This window comes from Hyperolius riggenbachi, chromosome 5 (assembly GCF_040937935.1).
Source record: "Hyperolius riggenbachi isolate aHypRig1 chromosome 5, aHypRig1.pri, whole genome shotgun sequence".
NCBI lineage: Eukaryota > Metazoa > Chordata > Amphibia > Anura > Hyperoliidae > Hyperolius > Hyperolius riggenbachi.
In genome coordinates, this window is record NC_090650.1 from 266,677,991 (window position 1) to 266,697,379 (window position 19,389).

Consider the following 19,389-nt stretch of genomic DNA (forward strand, 5'->3'; position numbering starts at 1 on the left):
GTACCCAATCGCAATGCCTGGGATGAAAGGACGTCCATTCATAAAACAGGAAGCTGTCACAGTTCAGTAAAACGTAAAAAAAAAAAGAAGTGAACACTTCCTAATCAGTAGTGTTCACTAGCACCATCTTGTGGCCAAAAAGTAAAATTACACATACAAACACATACATACACATACACTTATACACAATATTAATAAAATTAATAACTTACACCCCCCCCCCCCCAAGAAAAAAAATCAGTTTAAAAAAAAAAATCAGTTTAAAAAAAAAAAAAAAAAAAGATACATAAATGGTTGCTTTAGGGACTCAGCTTTTATATTTTATGGGGGAATATTGCTATAACTTTACTACATGGGGACTTGTAATTGTGGACCGGACAAAGGAAGAAAAGAAAGAAAGAAAAATAACACCTATATTTCCACATAATATATTGTCGCCATACATTGTGATAGGAACATAATTTAAACGGTTTAATAATTGGGACAACTGGGCAAACAAAATGTGTTGGTTTTAACGCCAGGAGAATGTTTAATTTTAAAACTATAATGGCCAAAAACTTAGAAGTAATAATTTTTTTCCCATTTTCTTATTTTTCCCGTTAAAACATGTTTAGAATAAAAATATTCTTAGCAAAATGTACTACCCACAGAAAATGATGGCGAAAATAAACGATGTATAGATCATTTTGTTGTGATAAGTAGTAATACATTTATTAGGGAATAAAAGGGAGGAGTACTGACAGGTGGAAATTGCTCTGGTCCGTGCAGTGTTCCCCAACCCTGTCCTCATGGCCCACCAACACTGCATGTTTTGTGGAAATTCACAGAGGTAGTTAATCAGCTCTGCTGAGACACTGATTACCCCACCTGTGATTGTGTGTGGTTTGCTGCAAAACATGTACTGTTGGTGGGCCTTGAGGACAGGGTTGGGGAACTTAGCGTTAGGGTAAAAACCACTTGGGGGTCAACTGGTTAAAGAGAATCTGAGGTGAAAAAAAAGTAAACTTACCTAAGTAGAGGGAAGGCTTTGGGTCCTATTGCAGTGTTCCCCAATCCTGTCCCCAAGGCCCACCAACAGTGCATGTTTTGTGGCAATCCACAGAAGTAGCTAATCAGCTCTGCTGAGGCACTAATTACTCCACATATTTGGATAGGGCTCCCCCCCCCCCCCCCAATAGGTGCCAAATAATCGTAATGGGGCAGCGTTTCACTGTAAATTAATTGTAAAGTGGGCAGCATTTCACCAGACCATCGTAATGTGGGCCAGAAAATCGTAATGTGGGCAGAGTTCACCAGAAAGTCGTAATGTGGGCCAGAAAATCATAATGTGGGCAGCAGTCACCAGAAAATCATAATGTGGGCAGCAGTCACCAGGAAATTGTAACTTTGGCAGCAGTCACCAGAAAATTGTAACGTGGGCAGCAGTCACCAGAGATTTTAACATGGACAGCATTCAGCAGAAAATCGTAATGTGGGCAGAGTTCACCAGAAAATCATAATGTGGGCAGCGTTCACCAGAAAATCGTAATGTGGACAGCGTTCACCAGAAAATAGTAACGTGGACAGCATTCACCAGACAATTGTAACGTGGGCAGTGTTCACCAGAAAATCATAATGTGGGCCAGAAAATCGTAATGTGGGCAGAGTTCACCAGAAAATCATAATGTGGGCAGCAGTCACCAGAAAATTGTAACGTGGACAGCATTCAGCAGACAATCGTAATGTGGGCAGCGTTCACCAGACAATCGTAATGTGGGCCACAAAATCGTAATGTGGGCAGAGTTCACCAGAAAATCATAATGTGGGCAGCGTTCACCAGAAAATCGTAATGTGGGCAGCGTTCACCAGAAAATTGTAACGTGGACAGCATTCACCAGACAATCGTAATGTGGGCCAGTAAATCGTAATGTGGGCAGAGTTCACCAGAAAATCGTAATGTGGGCAGCAGTCACCAGAAAATCGCAATGTGGGCAGCAGTCACCAGAAAATCCTAATGTGGGCAGCAGTCACCAGAAAATTGTAATGTGGGCAGCGTTCACCAGAATATCGTAATGTGGACAACAATCACCCAAAAAATCGTAATGTGTGCAGCAGTCACCAGAAATAAAAATGCCCCTGTAAAAAAATAAAACAAAACAATTCACTTACCTGTCAGGAGTCTCTCCCGGCCTCTGGTGCGCAACTCCTCAACGATCCTCCTGTGCACTGCAGCACATCTCCCGCGCTGACAGGCAGAGTGCAGGGCTACGGCAAGATGGCGCCTGAAGCCCTGTACTGGAGACACAAATAGTCTCCAGTGCAGGGCTTTGGCAGCCATCTTGCCGTAGCCCTGCTCTGCGTGCCGGAGGAATATGCAGGCTGCTGGAGCGGGGCTGCGGGGAATGAACTGGCGCAGCGTCTAATAGACGCTGCGGCCAGTTGAGCACCTTGCTGGAGGGTCCAGAATCGGGTGGGCGGCAGCGCTCCCCCTGCGCACAGTGAGCGGGCCCCAGAGCGGCCCCGGGCCCCCCTGCACTTTTGCCCCACAAGGCTGCGTTTTGTCACTGATTGTGTTCTCCCTCTACACAAATAACAAAATTAACAAATTTGCAGACGACCCCACCTTTGTGGGCCGTGTTAGTACGAACTATGAGCAGGCCTACCTTCAGGAGGTTGACAGAATTTGTCACTGGTGTAGAGCAAACGAGCTAGTCCTTAACACTTCCAAAACAGTGGAGATGGCGCTTGATTTCAGGAAGCATTCTGCAAATCCACCACCACTCTATATCGAGGGCACTGAGGTCAAAAGAGTATCCAACTTCTGCCTTCTGGGCGCAACCATCTTGGGTGACCTAAGCTGAAAGGCCAATGCCATCTCAACGCTAAAGAAGGCCCAGCAAAGACTTCTCTTCCTACACTAACTTAAAGAATTTCGGCATGGCACAGAAACTTCTAAAGTCCTTCTACTCTGCAACCAACGAAACTGCCCTTTGCTCATCCATCCTGGTCTGGTACTCTGGTTCCATTGCCAGAGACAGACATAAAATTCAGAGGGTCATCAGATCAGCAGAGAAGATAAACTAAAAACTTCTTCCCCCAGTTGACCTTGTTCATGACACCAGACTGCGCACCACAGCATTGAGGATTGCCAAGCATTCCTTCCACCCAGGCAATCCATACTTTAGTCATTTTCTTTTTGTAATAAAACATTTTATTGAAGTATAAAAATCGAAAGATACAGAATATGACATGTCGATACAGCAGTCAGATAAAGTGTACTTTGTAGTCATGCGTACAACAGTATGGAAAGGACAAGAAGTTTTGATAAACACAGTTCAACTTAATACTATCTTTAAACAAGGTTAGCCAAAGAGTAGTACTGTCCAAAAACCTTTTAGAAAAAGAGCTGTGAATTTAACACCATGTTTAGTTACTTCTAACTGTCATATTGTGAAAAGAGGAGAAAAGAAGACAAAGGAAGAAAAGAGAAGAGAAAGAAAGAGAAGAACAGTGAAAAGAGATAAAAACAACACACACTGTCAACAGACAGTATCTAGCCCCTTGCAACAGCGTAAAGGAGGAAAGCTCATAGACTTGATTTATGTGTCATACTTGAGATACGAGACCACTAATAGTGTTTTTGGATACTATGAGATGAGACCCTTAGCTGCTTCTGAGTCCCTATATTCAAACCAGACTGCCCACTTCCTCACGAAAGCCCCACTCCTATCATATGCACTGTAGAATAGGTCATCGAGTCTGCAGATATCATTGAGTTCTTTAAACACTTGAATGGGTGTAGGAATATTGGTGCTCTTCCAATTTCGAGCTATTAGTAACTTGGCCACCATTAATAGTGTGCTTGTTAAGTTTTTCTTAGCTTGGGATATCTTCCCTGGGATAAGGTTAAGAAGAGCAATTTCCGGGAGAAGTAGGAGCCGTTCCAAGTACAGGGACTCATTGATATCAAAAATCATTTTCCAGAATGGCTTAATCAATGGGCAATGCCACCAAATATGCATGTATGATCCAACCTGGTGGAGGCATCTCCAACAGGCATCTGATTCGGCAGAATTATATTTTGATGTCTGTAAAGGACATCTATACCATCTAGCAAAAAGCCTGTAATTTCGCTCCTGAAAGGAAGCAGAGATTGTGGATTTATGTAATAGGGAGAAGATTGTTTCCCATTGGTCACTCTCTAGAGCATGTCCTATATCCAGGTCCCACTTATTAGTGATATTCAGAAGTTGAGGTGTGCTCAAGAAAGATGCCATATCAGAGTACAGTATAGATATTTTATGGTCTGTGGATATCGATGAGGAGCATAGGGATTCAAAGGGAGTAAGTCTTCTGTGTATATTGGAATTTGGTTTGAGAGCGTAATAAAAGGATCTAGTCTGTCTCCAAAGGAGCCAATTAATGTCTGGTTTTGTTTCAGGGTTGCCCAGTTCAGATCTGTCTTTGATGGTTCTAGGGCCAATTATGTGTCTAACCTGTGGCCAGAAGTCTCTATCCCAGCCCAATATACTTTGTGCCCTCATACCCACCCCGTATTCTGGATTGTCAAGAAGTGATGAGAGGGGTCCCGGTATTGAGGAGAGATTGTATTTTTTCCAGGCTTTGTCCCATCCCCTCAGGACAACCTGAGTGTTAATGGACATCAAATGGTCTTTAGGTCTGGAGGGGCCAGGCATCCATAATAGTGCTCTAGGGTCTAGGTCAGAGAACAGGGAGTCCAATACAACCCATTGCTTGTTCAGCCTGTTCTGAAACCAGTCTAAGACTCTCGTAAGGAGGACTGCCTGGTAATATGTGTGAATGTCAGGTAGGCCCATACCACCTCCCACTTTAGGTCTGCTTAATAATTTATGGTTAATTCTGTGAGACTTTTTGTTCCAAATAAATTGTAAGAAAGACGTGTGTATTTTTTTGAGGAAAAGATTGGGAAGGTGTATAGGCAGGGCCTGCATCACATATAGTAGTTTAGGCATAATGTCCATCTTGACCACACATATTCTGCTAGACCACGAGAGAAATAAAGTACTCCATCTGGCTAGATCATTCAGTATTTTTGAGACCAGGGGTGGGAAGTTTAGTTTAAAGAGATCTGATAGGTTGTTGGGTATGTATACCCCTAGATATTTTATTTTGTCCTTCTGCCAACGGAATTGGAATGAAGCTGCGAGTTCCTGTACCACTTCCTCTGGGATAGAAATGTTGAGAATCTCTGTCTTGGATAAGTTAATCCTAAAGTTACTCATATGGCCATATTCCTTTAGTTCTTGCATGATATTGGGGAAGGCGATACGTGGATTAGAGATATATAGTAGGAGATCATCCGCAAAGAGGGCTACTTTGGAATGGGAGTCTTTCCATTGAAATCCTTGAATGGAGTGGTTGTTACGGAGTGCTACTGCCAGATGTTCCATGCAGATAACATATAGTAATGGGGACAGGGGACAGCCCTGTCTAGTACCATTGCGAACGGGGAAGGCATCCGACAGGGTCCCATTAACCTTGACCCGGGCGGAAGGTCTATCGTAGAGAGCCATTACTTTAGAAATAAAATTAGGTCCCAGGCCCAGTTGAATTAAGGCTTCCTCTAAAAATAACCAATGAACCCTGTCAAATGCCTTCTCCGCGTCCACTGACATGATACACAGGGGGTAATTTAGTCTTTTTGCTTTATGAATGATTGATACTGTTTTGAGGGTATTATCCCTGGCCTCTCTCTTGATCACAAACCCGGATTGGTCATTGTGTATTATTTCCGGTAGAAGTGGTTTCAATCTCTCAGCCAGCATCTTAGAATAGAGTTTTAGGTCTAAATTGATGAGGGAAATTGGACGATAGTTGGCACAAAGTGTATGATCTTTATCAGGTTTTGGGATTACAGTGATATGTGCTATAAGTGCCTGGGGAGTGAAAAAGGAGGTAGGAGATATAGAATTAAATGCAGGGAGCATTACCGGAGCCAGACAAGAGCCTAATTTCTTATAAAACGACCCTGTGAAGCCGTCAGGGCCTGGACTCTTTCCTGATTTAGTGGCTTTTATGCTAGACAAAAGCTCATGGGGGGAGAATTCTTGGTCTAATTCTTCCATTGTTGCTTGGTGTATTTGAGGAATTCTGTTCTTTTCTAGATATTCTTTAATCTTATTTCTTAGTGTAGGGGTCGACATATCATCATATTTTCCTTTTATGTTATATAGAGATTGATAATAAGATCTAAAAGCCTCGGCTATTTCTGATGTTCTGAATACTTTAGAGCCGTCATGTTTGGAAATTGAGGGAATAGAAGTTGTGGGGAGTCTAGGATTTAAATATCTAGCCAGTAATCTGCCACATTTTCCTCCTTTTTCATAAATGACCCCTCTAAGTCTTATTCTGTCGGAAAGAGACTTCTCATCTAGGATGGATAGTAATTTGTGTCGTGTATTGGAGAGTTCCAATTCTATTTCTGTGGTAGCATTTTGTTTGAGGGTATTCTCTAGTTCAGAGATTTTAGTTAATAATTGAGACATTTGCATCCCTCTTTCTTTTTTCAGCCTAGTCCCATGAGATATAAGAACACCTCGCAACACACATTTGAGGGTTTCCCATTTAATGGGAGGGGACGTTTCATCCTGTGCATGGTCTTTCATAAAATTATCTATAGTTTGTTTAAGCTCTTGGAAGCAGGAGGGATCTTTAAGTAAGTTATCGTTTAGTCTCCAGGATATGTTTGTGCGTGGGGAGTTGTCTAATGATAGGGAGCAGGTGACTGGGGCATGGTCAGACCAAAGTCTGTTGCCTATTGCTGCTTTCAGTCCCCTGTCCAGTAATGGTTGGGATAAGAATATGTAATCTATCCGGCTATGGGATTTGTGGAGGTGGGAGTAGAATGTGTAGTTGGATTCGGTGGGGTTCATTACCCTCCATGAATCTACTAGAGATGCTGACTGGAGTTTAAGACGGATACGTGAGAGAGAAGCCAGAGGGACCGAGGTTTTACCTGAGGATGAGTCCTTGAGCGGCACCATACAAAAGTTAAAATCTCCGCATAGTATGATGTGCCCTTTAGCAAAGTTAAGTAATTTATTAAGATAGGATGATAAGGCCTGAGTCTGATTTTGATTAGGTAGATAAATATTTCCAATTGTATAGATCTTTGGGCCTATTTGTAGGTTAATGAATAGGAATCTACCATGTGTATCTTTAAGATCATCTATGAAGGAAGCATTTAGGTTTTTATGTAACCCAATGGATACACCCTTTGATTTACCATCTGGGTTGGAGCTGTGGAACCATCTATTGAACCACCTCGATTTCATATGAGGAATAGAATCTGTGCGGAAATGAGTTTCCTGCAGAGCCAAGACAGAGGCCCTCTGCTTATGGAAGTGGTAGAGGATCTGAGATCTTTTCTGGGGGACATTCAAACCATTAGCATTATAGGATGTTATTATGAGGTCAGCCATCTCACATGTATCGAGAAGGTAGCTGCATATCCCAGATTAGTGGTTCTGTGAGGTAGGACAGTCATTTGTATTGTAGGCAAGGGACTTGTGGGGGATAAGAAGAAAACAAAAAACATAAAACATATAAACAATGAGAAACCTGGTATCAACGTACCTATCCACCTTTCTCCTAGTCGGTGATCAGCCATATGTTCTGCCACTAAGGGAGCGAAACAATTTTCGCTCTGCAATGTGGCTCTGATCAATGAGGGGTGGAGACGCATGGGATGTGGTCTGTCCCTACGTGCGTATGTTTGTGAATCTTTGGTTCAGACCCGTATCATTATATGGTTATTACTCGTATATTCTCCATTGTATAGGTATACTTATCTTATAACATATAGCATATAACATATAACCAAACTGCAAGACCTCGTTCAGAATAGAAACATTGCAACCCATATATACAGTTCTCAACCCTCTATCAGGTATAGAATTTTAAGGATCCTTAAGTCCCATAGTATTATTTTAAGAAGAGGGGAGGGGGGTCATTAATATACTAGGTAATGCCTGTGTGAGATTAGGCCGAGCCTCTGTCACATTTAACTATTAGAAAGGATTCAGCTTATGACAAGTATGTTATTTAGGCAGTCCCGAGTTAGTGTTATAGTATACCATTCCTTGTCCTATAGTCTGGCAGGTAATGATGATATAATTTGGAGGAGTGGGAGGTGAGTAAATCTCCATATTAGTGTTACTATCAGGCGCTTATGGGTAGTATAGGGTTTATCGTAAACAACGGAAGAATTACTGATGTGCAATCTTGCGCTTCAGGGATCGAGATGGTGTGCAATCTTGCGCTGAAGGATGATATGGGGGGATGAGCAGTCTTGCAATTAAAGAAACGAATACGTAAATAGTCCCATGTGTAAGGGCACTCCCAGGAGATCATTCCGTATGAGATAAACGTGTAGAAAGTAAAGGTTGTATGTAAAACCATAAACAAAGATTTCCAAAGATCTTAGCCCTATAGCCTATGTTGCATCTTGTCGTGCCCTTCTATTGTCGTTTCGTCTATTTACTGGTTCCCAGCGGACTCTCGAGGGACGGGAGGCAGGTGGTTGAAACAACGGCCAGTCGGTGATTTTGATGTAAGGCAGGTCAAACAACGATCGTATTTTAGGCAGATCTTCTGGAGAGCGGAATGTGAAGGATTTGCCCTCGTGCTGGACATTTAGGGAGAATGGATAACCCCATCTGTACTGTATATCTTTATTGCGTAGCTCCTCGAGTAGAGGACGAATTGCTTTCCTGAGCTGGAGGGTGAGGCTGGAGAGATCAGCTAGGAGTTGAATTTTAGCGCCATCAAAATCAATGTCTCCTTGCGACCGGGCTGCTTTCATAATGGCCTCTTTCTCTTTATAAAAGTGTACCCGGCAGATAATATCTCTAGGCTTGGAGGGGTCTGTTTTAGGCGGGCCCAGGGCTCTATGGGCCCTGTCTATTTCAATTTTGTGATCAGGGGGTGCTCCCAAAATCTGTTTGAATAGGCCTTCTAGAGTTGCCATGATGTCTGGGGGCCTTGTGGCTTCAGGAAGGCCTCGTACCCTAATGTTGTTGCGTCTGTGCCTATTTTCCATGTCATCCATCTTAAGATAGATGGATGAGATGTGGTGTGAGTTATCATCAATGGATTCTTGTTGTTTATCTAGCCTTTCCTCAAGAGTGTCCTGCCGTTTCTCCACCGTTTCTACCCTCGAAACTATATGGCTTACCTCTTGTCTGAAGTCAGTCATTTCTCTCTTATATGCTGCCTCCATGCGTATAATAAGTCTCTCAAAGTCCTGCTTTGTCGGGAGGGATCTCACATAATCATGGAGATCTACCTCTAGGTAGGATTCGGCTCCTTCTGATGTGACGGGGGAAGTTATCCCTGAGGTCTGATGGCGGATGTCCGGAGCTGATCTTGGTGATTGACCAGGAGAGGCTGCTTGCCGGAAAGATGAGCCCGGGGAGGCCCGAGCCTGAAGTGTGCGTGGCGACGCAGCGGCAGCCGTCCCCATCTCTATCTCGCCGTGCTCCGGCGTCAGAGATCCATGTCTTGCTGGGATCATATCCTGGTTTTTGGGTGTCTGCACTTCTCCCTGGGTGGACTTTGGGGAACCTCTGGGTGAGTTGGAGTGTCTCTGTGGAGCCGATGGCGCGCTCGGCTGACCTCGCGGCGACGCCATGTTGCTTTCTTCGGCTTCTGCTAATCTCCGCTCTAGAGGCCTGAGGAATCGTAAGATATGAGCAGAACTTCTGTGAGAGGGGGTCTTCTTGTTCCTCTTCTTCTTAGAAGAGCCCATGTGGGTAAAAGCAGTCGGAATTCACGCTTTAGTTAGCTTTTAAACCGTAGGGAATCAGGAGCCTCGCTAGGCTGCTTCCTCACTCTTCCATGCGCAAGCCACGCCCCCCCATACTTTAGTCATTTTCCATCAAGCCACACGTTCCAGTCCATCTCCTCCAGGACTTCGAGCGGCGAGAACACTTTTTCCCATTTGCAGTAAGACTCTTGAACTCCTGAACTTGCTCCATGACTTCCTCTCACCAGCAGTCCCCCCTTCCTCCTTTCTCCCCCTTAGGCCGCAATCACCGATGTTGCAGTCTGTGCTGCTGCTACAAATATTATCATGTTTTGGTTTTATCACTATCATTGCTATGGTTTTTCAGCTATCCCCAAATCTGCTGCTTCTGTAACCTGCTTGCTTTATGCTCTGCTGTTTTGCCATAACTAATTCCGGGCACGACCATATTGTGCTTGGCAAAATAAATCTGATTTGATCTGCATACTTAATAGCATTAAATCTGAATGCAAAAGGGAGCAATCGAGTCTAGAATAAATGCATGTCACACATAACTGCAGTGTTCTAGAGAAAAAGAACAGTATTTACTCTCTGATTTACTTAGTGGGATATATTATATTGTCTTGCAGGGGGAATCACAAGACTGGAATCACAAAACTGCAGTGAGTGGAAAGGGGCCCCGGAGAGGAGTGTTGCACAACAAACACATGGGCCTCTAGTGAGGGTTGTTGAAAAGAAATCAAGTTCAGTAATGGCAGTTTATGGTAACCGCATGCATTGTACTTGCCTTTACCCTTTTTTAATCAGAGCAGGTTGAAGGAAGGATACAACCTGCACTATTTCACAGGTGGTAATCTCTGTTGTCAGGTTTAGGTCCTTTATTGATAGCTTGGTCAGGCCACACATTTTGGTGACCTGATCTTCAAAGGGACAGTGCTGAAGTGAATATAAAAGTCCCAGTATAGCTCTAATATAGTGGATTGTTGAGAGAATATTGGGGAATGTGAACCGAAAACTTCTACTTTCAGGATACTTTCTATGCAGTGTTCGGAATTTATTCCAAGAAAAAGCGGATGAGCTGAATGTAACTGGCATTTGTCCTTGTATTCATGGGTTGGTGACCTTTGGCACACATTGCCTACCCAGTGAAAGAGCTGGACCATGAATACAGCCAGACAGCGGCACTTGTTCATGCTCTGAATGTAAGCACCGGACTCTGCTGTGTGTGAGAGAGAGAAATCTAGCAGACCGCATTGTAATGCTAACACTGTATACTAAGCATGCCTCGGCTGGGGCCTTGGATCTTAAACAAGGTGGGAAATGAAGAATTATTTTAATTTTGAGTTTTTCAAGATGAAACATATTAGTGGGCATAGCTTTCTCTGCGTCAGTTTGTCAGCGATATGTGATTTGTTACATACTGTACAGATGGCAGTTTTCTACAATCCAGGGATGCATTAATTCATCATAAAACACTAGGCTTTTTTTAATTCAAACATGCAGCATGAAACGGTAAGGGCATTTATAAAGCATTGTACCCTTAAAGGAAAACTGAAACGAAAGGAATTTGGAGTCTGACATGTTTATTTCCTTTTAAACAATGCAAGTTGCCTGGCTGTCCTGCTAAGCATCTGCCTCTAATACATATAGTCATAGACCCTGAACAAGCATGCTGATCAAGTGCTCTGACCCAAGTCTGACTAGTTTAGCTTGACCATCCCTAGTTGTGAGTCACTTAAGGCCCACTTGCAATGGCCTTTTCTCATAAAATTCCATACAGAGTGGGGAGAACAGGTGGCAGTATATAACAGTGGTGATAGGGCATCCAATGGCTTTCCAGCATGCTCAATCACTATCCGTCAGTGCCCATAAGGGCACATCTGTATCTACTTGGAAACATCACTTGAAAATGTCTTGATTGAACATTATGGATGACCTAAGTTCCAAGTGTCTAGAGACCTGTGCCCACATGGCTTATAGTAAGTCACTATAGTATATAGAGATTGGGGATGTCTTCCCCAGAAGTTCACCCACTGGCTCCATACACCAGCTTATATTCTTAATACCAGACAATGAATGGAAGACTGCAAAATTGCACCAAGTCCCAGATAATGGGTGCCAAATGTATGGCAGGGGATTTATTGGAGAAAAGTACACTAGTATCTGCAAATTTTATAACTGTTAACCACTTGAGGACCTAGGGCTTTCTACCCCTTAAGGACCGGCCACTTTTTTTCCATTCAGACCACTGCAGCTTTCACGGTTTATTGCTCGCTCATACAACCTACCACGTAAATGAATTTTGGCTCCTTTTCTTGTCACTAATAAAGCTTTCTTTTGGTGCTATTTGATTGCTCCTGCGATTTTTACTTTTTATTATATTCATCAAAAAAGACATGAATTTTGGCAAAAAAATGATTTTTTTTAACTTTCTGTGCTGACATTTTTCAAATAAAGTAAAATTTCTGTATACATGCAGCGCGAAAAATGTGGACAAACATGTTTTTGATGAAAAAAAACCCATTCAGTGTATATTTATTGGTTTGGGTAAAAGTTATAGCGTTTACAAACTATGGTGCAAAAAGTGAATTTTCCCATTTTCAAGCATCTCTGACTTTTCTGACCCCCTGTCATGTTTCATGAGGGGCTAGAATTCCAGGATAGTATAAATACCCCCCAAATGACCCCATTTTGGAAAGAAGACATCCCAAAGTATTCACTGAGAGGCATAGTGAGTTCATAGAAGATATTATTTTTTGTCACAAGTAAGCGGAAAATGACACTTTGTGAGAAAAAAAAAAAAAAAAAGTTTCCATTTCTTCTAACTTGCGACAAAAAAAAAATGAAATCTGCCACGGACTCACCATGCCCCTCTCTGAATACCTTGAAGGGTCTACTTTCCAAAATGGGGTCATTTGTGGGGTGTGTTTACTGTCCTGACATTTTGGGGGGTGCAAAATTGTAAGCACCCCTGTAAAGCCTAAAGGTGCTCATTGGACTTTGGACCCCTTAGCGCAGTTAGGCTGCAAAAAAGTGCCACACATGTGGTATTGCCGTACTCAGGAGAAGTAGTATAATGTGTTTTGGGGTATATTTTTACACATACCCATGCTGGGTGGGAGAAATATCTCTGTAAATGACAATTTGTTAATTTTTTTTACACACAATTGTCCATTTACAGAGATCTTTCTCCCACTCAGCATGGGTATGTGTAAAAATACACCACAAAACACATTATACTACTTCTCCTGAGTACGGCGATACCACATGTGTGGCACTTTTTTGCACCCTAACTGCGCTAAAGGGTCCAAAGTCCAATGAGTACCTTTAGGATTTCACAGGTCATTTTGAGAAATTTCGTTTCAAGACTACTCCTCACGGTTTAGGGCCCCTAAAATGCCAGGGCAGTATAGGAACCCCACAAATGACCCTATTTTAGAAAGAAGACACCCCAAGGTATTCCGTTAGGAGTATGGTGAGTTCATAGAAGATTTTATTTTTTGTCAAAAGTTAGCGGAAAATGACACTTTGTGAAAAAACACAATTAAAATCAATTTCCGCTAACTTGTGACAAAAAATAAAATCTTCTATGAACTCGCCATACTACTCGCCCTTTAGCGCAGTTAGGGTGCAAAAAAGTGCCACACGTGGTATTGCCATACTCGGGAGAAGTAGTACAATGTGTTTTGGGGTGTATTTTTACACATACCCATGCTGGGTGGGAGAAATACCTCTGTAAATGGACAATTGTGTGTAAAAAAATCAAAAGATTGTCATTTACAGAGGTATTTCTCCCACCCAGCATGGGTATGTGTAAAAATACACCCCAAAACACATTATACTACTTCTCCCGAGTACGGCGATACCACATGTGTGGCACTTTTTTGCATCCTAACTGCACTAAGGGGCCCAAAGTCCAATGAGTACCTTTAGGATTTCACAGGTCATTTTTGTTTCAAGACTACTCCTCGCGGTTTAGGGCCCCTAAAATGCCAGGGCAGTATAGGAACCCCACTAATGACCCCATTTTAGAAAGAAGACACCCCAAGGTATTCCGTTAGGAGTATGGTGAGTTCGTAGAAGTTTTTATTTTTTTGTCACAAGTTAGCGGAAATTGATTTTAATAGTTTTTTTTCACAAAGTGTCATTTTCCGCTAACTTGTGACAAAAAATAAAATCTTCTATGAACTCACCATACTCCGTACGGAATACCTTTGGGTGTCTTCTTTCTAGAATGGGGTCATTTGTGGGGTTCCTATACTGCCCTGGCATTTTAGGGGCCCTAAACCGTGAGGAGTAGTCTTGAAACCAAATGTCGCAAAATGACCTGTGAAATCCTAAAGGTACTCATTGGACTTTGGGCCCCTTAGCGTACTTAGGGTGTAAAAAAGTGCCACACATGTGGTACCGCCGTACTCAGGAGAAGTAGTATAATGCGTTTTGGGGTGTATTTTTACACATACCCATGCTAAGTGGGAGAAATATCTCTGTAAATGACAATTGTTTGATTTTTTTACACACAATTCGCCATTTACATAGAAATTTCTCCCACCCAGCATGGGTATGTGTAAAAATACACCCCAAAACACATTATACTACTTTTCCTGAGTACGGCGGTACCACATGTGTGACACTTTTTTGCAGCCTAGGTGCGCTAAGGGGCCCAACGTCCTATTCACAGGTCATTTTGAGGCATTTGTTTTCTAGACTACTCCTCGCGGTTTAGGGCCCCTAAAATGCCAGGGCAGTATAGGAACCCCACAAGTGACCCCATTTTAGAAAGAAGACACCCCAAGGTATTCTGTTAGGTGTATGACGAGTTCATAGAAGATTTTATTTTTTGTCAAAAGTTAGCGGAAAGTGACACTTTGTGGAAAAAACCCAATAAAAATCAATTTCCGCTAACTTTTGACAAAAAATAAAATCTTCTATGAACTCGTCATACACCTAACAGAATACCTTGGGGTGTCTTTTTTTCTAAAATGGGGATACTTGTGGGGTTCCTATACCGCCCTGGCATTTTACGGGCCCAAAACCGTGAGTAGTCTGGAAACCAAATGTCTCAAAATGACTGTTCAGGGGTATAAGCATCTGCAAATTTTGATGACAGGTGGTCTATGAGGGGGCGAATTTTGTGGAACCGGTCATAAGCAGGGTGGCCTTTTAGATGACAGGTTGTATTGGGCCTGATCTGATGGATAGGAGTGCTAGGGGGGTGACAGGAGGTGATTGATGGGTGTCTCAGGGGGTGGTTAGAGGGGAAAATAGATGCAATCAATGCACTGGGGAGGTGATCGGAAGGGGGTCTGAGGGGGATCTGAGGGTTTGGCCGAGTGATCAGGAGCCCACACGGGGCAAATTAGGGCCTGATCTGATGGGTAGGTGTGCTAGGGGGTGACAGGAGGTGATTGATGGGTGTCTCAAGGTGTGATTAGAGGGGGGAATAGATGCAAGCAATGCACTGGCGAGGTGATCAGGGCTGGGGTCTGAGGGCATTCTGAGGGTGTGGGCGGGTGATTGAGTGCCCTAGGGGCAGATAGGGGTCTAATCTGATAAGTAGCAGTGACAGGGGGTGATTGATGGGTAATTAGTGGGTGTTTAGGGTAGAGAACAGATGTAAACACTGCACTTGGGAGGTGATCGGACGTCGGATCTGCGAGCGATCTATTGGTGTGGGTGGGTGATCAGATTGCCCGCAAGGGGCAGGTTAGGGGCTGATTGATGGGTGGCAGTGACAGCGAGTGATTGATGGGTGGCAGTGACAGGGGGTGATTGATGGGTGGCAGTGACAGGGGGTGATTGATGGGTGATTGATAGGTGATTGACAGGTGATTGACAGGTAATCAGTGGGTTATTACAGGGGAGAACAGATGTAAATATTGCACTGGCGAATTGATAAGGGGGGGTCTGAGGGTAATCTGAGCTTGTAGGCGGGTGATTGGGTGCCCGCAAGGGGCAGATTAGGGTCTGATCTGATGGGTAACAGTGACAGGTGGTGATAGGGGGTGATTGATGGGTGATTGATGGGTAATTAGTGGGTGTTTAGAGGAGAGTAAACGCTGCGCTTGGGTGGTGATCTGATGTCGGATCTGCGGGCGATCTATTGGTGTGGGTGGGTAATCAGATTGCCCGCAAGGGGCAGGTTAGGGGCTGATTGTTGGGTGGCAGTGACAGGGGGTGATTGATGGGTGATAGGTGATTGGCAGGTGATTGACAGGTGATCAGTGGGTTATTACAGGGAAGGATAGATGTAAATAATGGAAAAACAAAAGATGTGCAATCTTGCGCTAACGCAGATGAGAGGTCAAAGTGGACCGCAGACTGATCACACACTGGCAGCTCCTCAAACACTCGGCTGTGAGCGGACTACTGGAAAAGGAAGCAAAAGACAGGAGGAGCGCTCCGTAGTGTGATACCGTTTAATAAAATGAAAACTGCGCAATAAAAGATACACTTACTAGATGTAAATAATGCCCTGGCGAATTGATAAGGGGGGGTCTGAGGGTAATCTGAGCGTGTAGGCGGGTGATTGGGTGCCCGCAAGGGGCAGATTAGGGTCTGATCTGATAGGTAACAGTGATAGGGGGTGATTGATGGGTGATTGATGGGTAATTAGTGGGTGTTTAGAGAAGATAACAGATGTAAACAATACATTTGGGAGGTAATCTGACGGCAGGTTTGCGGGCAATCTAATGGTGTGGGTGGGTGATCAGATTGCCTGCAAGGGGCAGGTTAGGGGCTGATTGATGGGTGGCAGTGACAGGGGGTGACAGGGGGTGATTGATGGGTGATAGGTGATTGGCAGGTGATTGACAGGTGATCAGTGGGTTATTACAGGGAAGAACAGATGTAATGAATGCACTTGTGAATTGATAAGGGGGGGTCTGAGGGCAATCTGAGCGTGTGGGCGGGTGATTGGGTGCCCGCAAGGGGCAGATTAGGGTCTGATCTGATAGGTAAAAGTGACAGGTGGTGATAGGGGGTGATTAATGGGTGATTGATGGGTAATTAGTGTGTGTTTAGAGGAGAGAATAGATGTAAACAATGGATTTGGGAGGTGATCTGATGTCGGATCTGCGGGCGATCTATTGGTGTGGGGGGGGGGGTGATCAGATTGCCCGCAAGGGGCAGGTTAGGGGCTGATTGATGGGTGGCAGTGACAGGGGGTGATTGATGGGTGATTGACGGGTGATTGACAGGTGATTGACAGGTGATCAGGGGGGATAGATGCATACAGTACATGGGGGGGGGGTTTCTGGGGAGAATCTGGGGGGTGGGGGTGATCAGGAGGGAGCAGGGGGCAGGGGGGGGGGGTATAAAAAAAAATAGCGTTGACAAATAGTGACAGGGAGTGATTGATGGGTGATTAGGGGGGTGATTGGGTGCAAACAGGGGTCTGGGGGGGTGGGCAGGGGGGGTCTGATGGGTGCTGTGGGCGATCTGGGGTGGGGGGGGGGGAGAAAATCAGTGTGCTTGGTGCAGACTAGGGTGGCTGCAGCCTGCCCTGGTGGTCCCTCGGACACTGGGACCACCAGGGCAGGAGGCAGCCTGTATAATACACTTTGTAAACTTTACAAAGTGTATTATACACTTTGTATGCGGCGATCGTCGGGTTAACATCCCGCCGGCGCTTCCGTATGGCCGGCGGGATGTTGCGGCGAGTGAGCGGCGACAGGCGGAGGCGGAGGATCGCGTCACGGATGACGCGATCGCTCCGCCCATGCCCAAACAAGGACCGCCGCATTTTGTCAATACGGCGGTCCTTGCGGCGTCTGCTTCCCGGCTGCCATTTGTCTATACGGCGGTCGGGAAGTAGTTAAAGGGAATCTGAAGTTAAAATGAACTCCTGATATAATGCATTGTATGTGTAGTACAGCTAAGAAAATGAACATTAGTAGCAGATATCAGTCTCATTTTGTTTCCAGTACAGGAAGAGTTAAGAAAGTTCAGTTATTATCTATGCAAAAGAGCTCTTTGAGCTCTCCAACTAATTTAGTCAGAGAGCAATGCTATTTTCTGAAGCGCTTATCTCAACCTGTCTCTCGCTGTTTCTTGTTTGTTTAAGGTTTTTCTTCCAGGAAGTTCAAAGGGTCATTTGCTCTGTTTCATCATTTAAAATACAGAGTAAAATTTGTAAACTGCAAATACAAGATAATGATGCAATGTTATAGAAAAACCGCTATATAACCGAAAATAAAAATGAGACTCTTTTCTTTCCTACTAATGTACTATTAATTATCCATACTACACATACAATTCATTATATCATAAGTTTTTATTCACTTCAGTGTCATTTTAACAATTGTACAAGTTACTTATCACATAGCAATATGTACAAAGTAATATGTAACTGAAAATAATTTGATATCATACATTTGTTTTTATGAATGTATTCATAACTTTTATAGGAAACTAATAAAAGTGTTGATTCCATTGATATGAATCTACTTGCCTCCATAAAAACCCCACCATATATTTGACGCCCATGTTTTGCGAGTTAGGTGAATGCTGCGGTCTTCCACTCTCACAGCATTTCCAGCAAGCCACTATCATGCCATAGCGTTGGCCATGTTTGCTTTACTTTATGGTAGATCTACAGGGGTTGGTAATAGGCCTCAGAACAGATTCTGTAAGAGCACCTTTGTTTTACAAGTGCCTTTGTCCTTGAACTATTTATTTGGCACTTTGGGGAATCCTTGTTGGACTGATTGTTATCCAAGGTCACTTAGGAAAGAATGCTCTCCTGTTTTGCCGCAGCATGTCCATGTCCTTGTGCATTGTACTGATGGAACTGCAGCATTCATTTGAGTATCCTTCCTGTTAGAAATCCCCATTGCCATAGCTCATATTCACGCTGCTGACCTAAATCGTTATTGAATGAAACCGTTTACACCAGGCAAATCATTGCAGTAAGAGAAAAAGAATACTGCCTATGGCAAGCCGCCCAGCTTTTATACCTTTGTGACTGTCTACTGAATGTACGTTAGGATGATTGCCAATATGACAAAACCTAAAGTGAGATGGACCATGTACTGAACTAAGCAAATAATGTCAGGTCAATGTATTCTCTCAGCACGGAGGGTGAAAAGGACCCTCTAGGTATTCTGATTGTTTATCTCTGAAACTGTGGATAATATGCAAGCATAATTGTATTTTTTTATTTAATTTTCCTTCTTTTCTCTGAAGTCTAGCCGTAGGCTGAGAAGTGTTCCTAGTTCTGTAATGTTATTTAGTGGAATAGCTTATTTTGATCTGCACATAGGCTCCTTGATTATCTGATGACAATTAAAACTACCTGTTATGAAAGCCTTCAGCAGCCTTTTCCTATAGCACTACCTTGTAGGTCTGTCAGCTGCACCCTTTTCAGAGAGCTCTGAACCTTTATCCTTGCAGTCTGAATAGCATAATTATTGAGATGCAAACAGCACCACCATCCTCACTCTTGATCAGATATTTAAGTAAACATGCAACAATACAAACAACCTATCAAGGTAGGGCAAGTTTGTATGTAGCTTGCTATTCACTCTGTTGCACTCTAAAGGAAAACAAAAATGAGGCTGCAGATGTGGAAGGAACACCTGACAGGCCATGCCCCATCTGGACTTTCACCATTGGAGGACCCA

The 19,389-nt window shown here is 43.6% G+C and overlaps 1 protein-coding gene across 1 annotated transcript in view; it reads right to left on the reverse strand.

The window, feature by feature from the left end:
• Window positions 1–19,389, reverse strand: part of ELOVL2 (ELOVL fatty acid elongase 2) — a 185,476-nt gene that overhangs the window by 36,458 nt on the left and 129,629 nt on the right. The gene's annotated exons all lie outside the window — the stretch shown is intronic.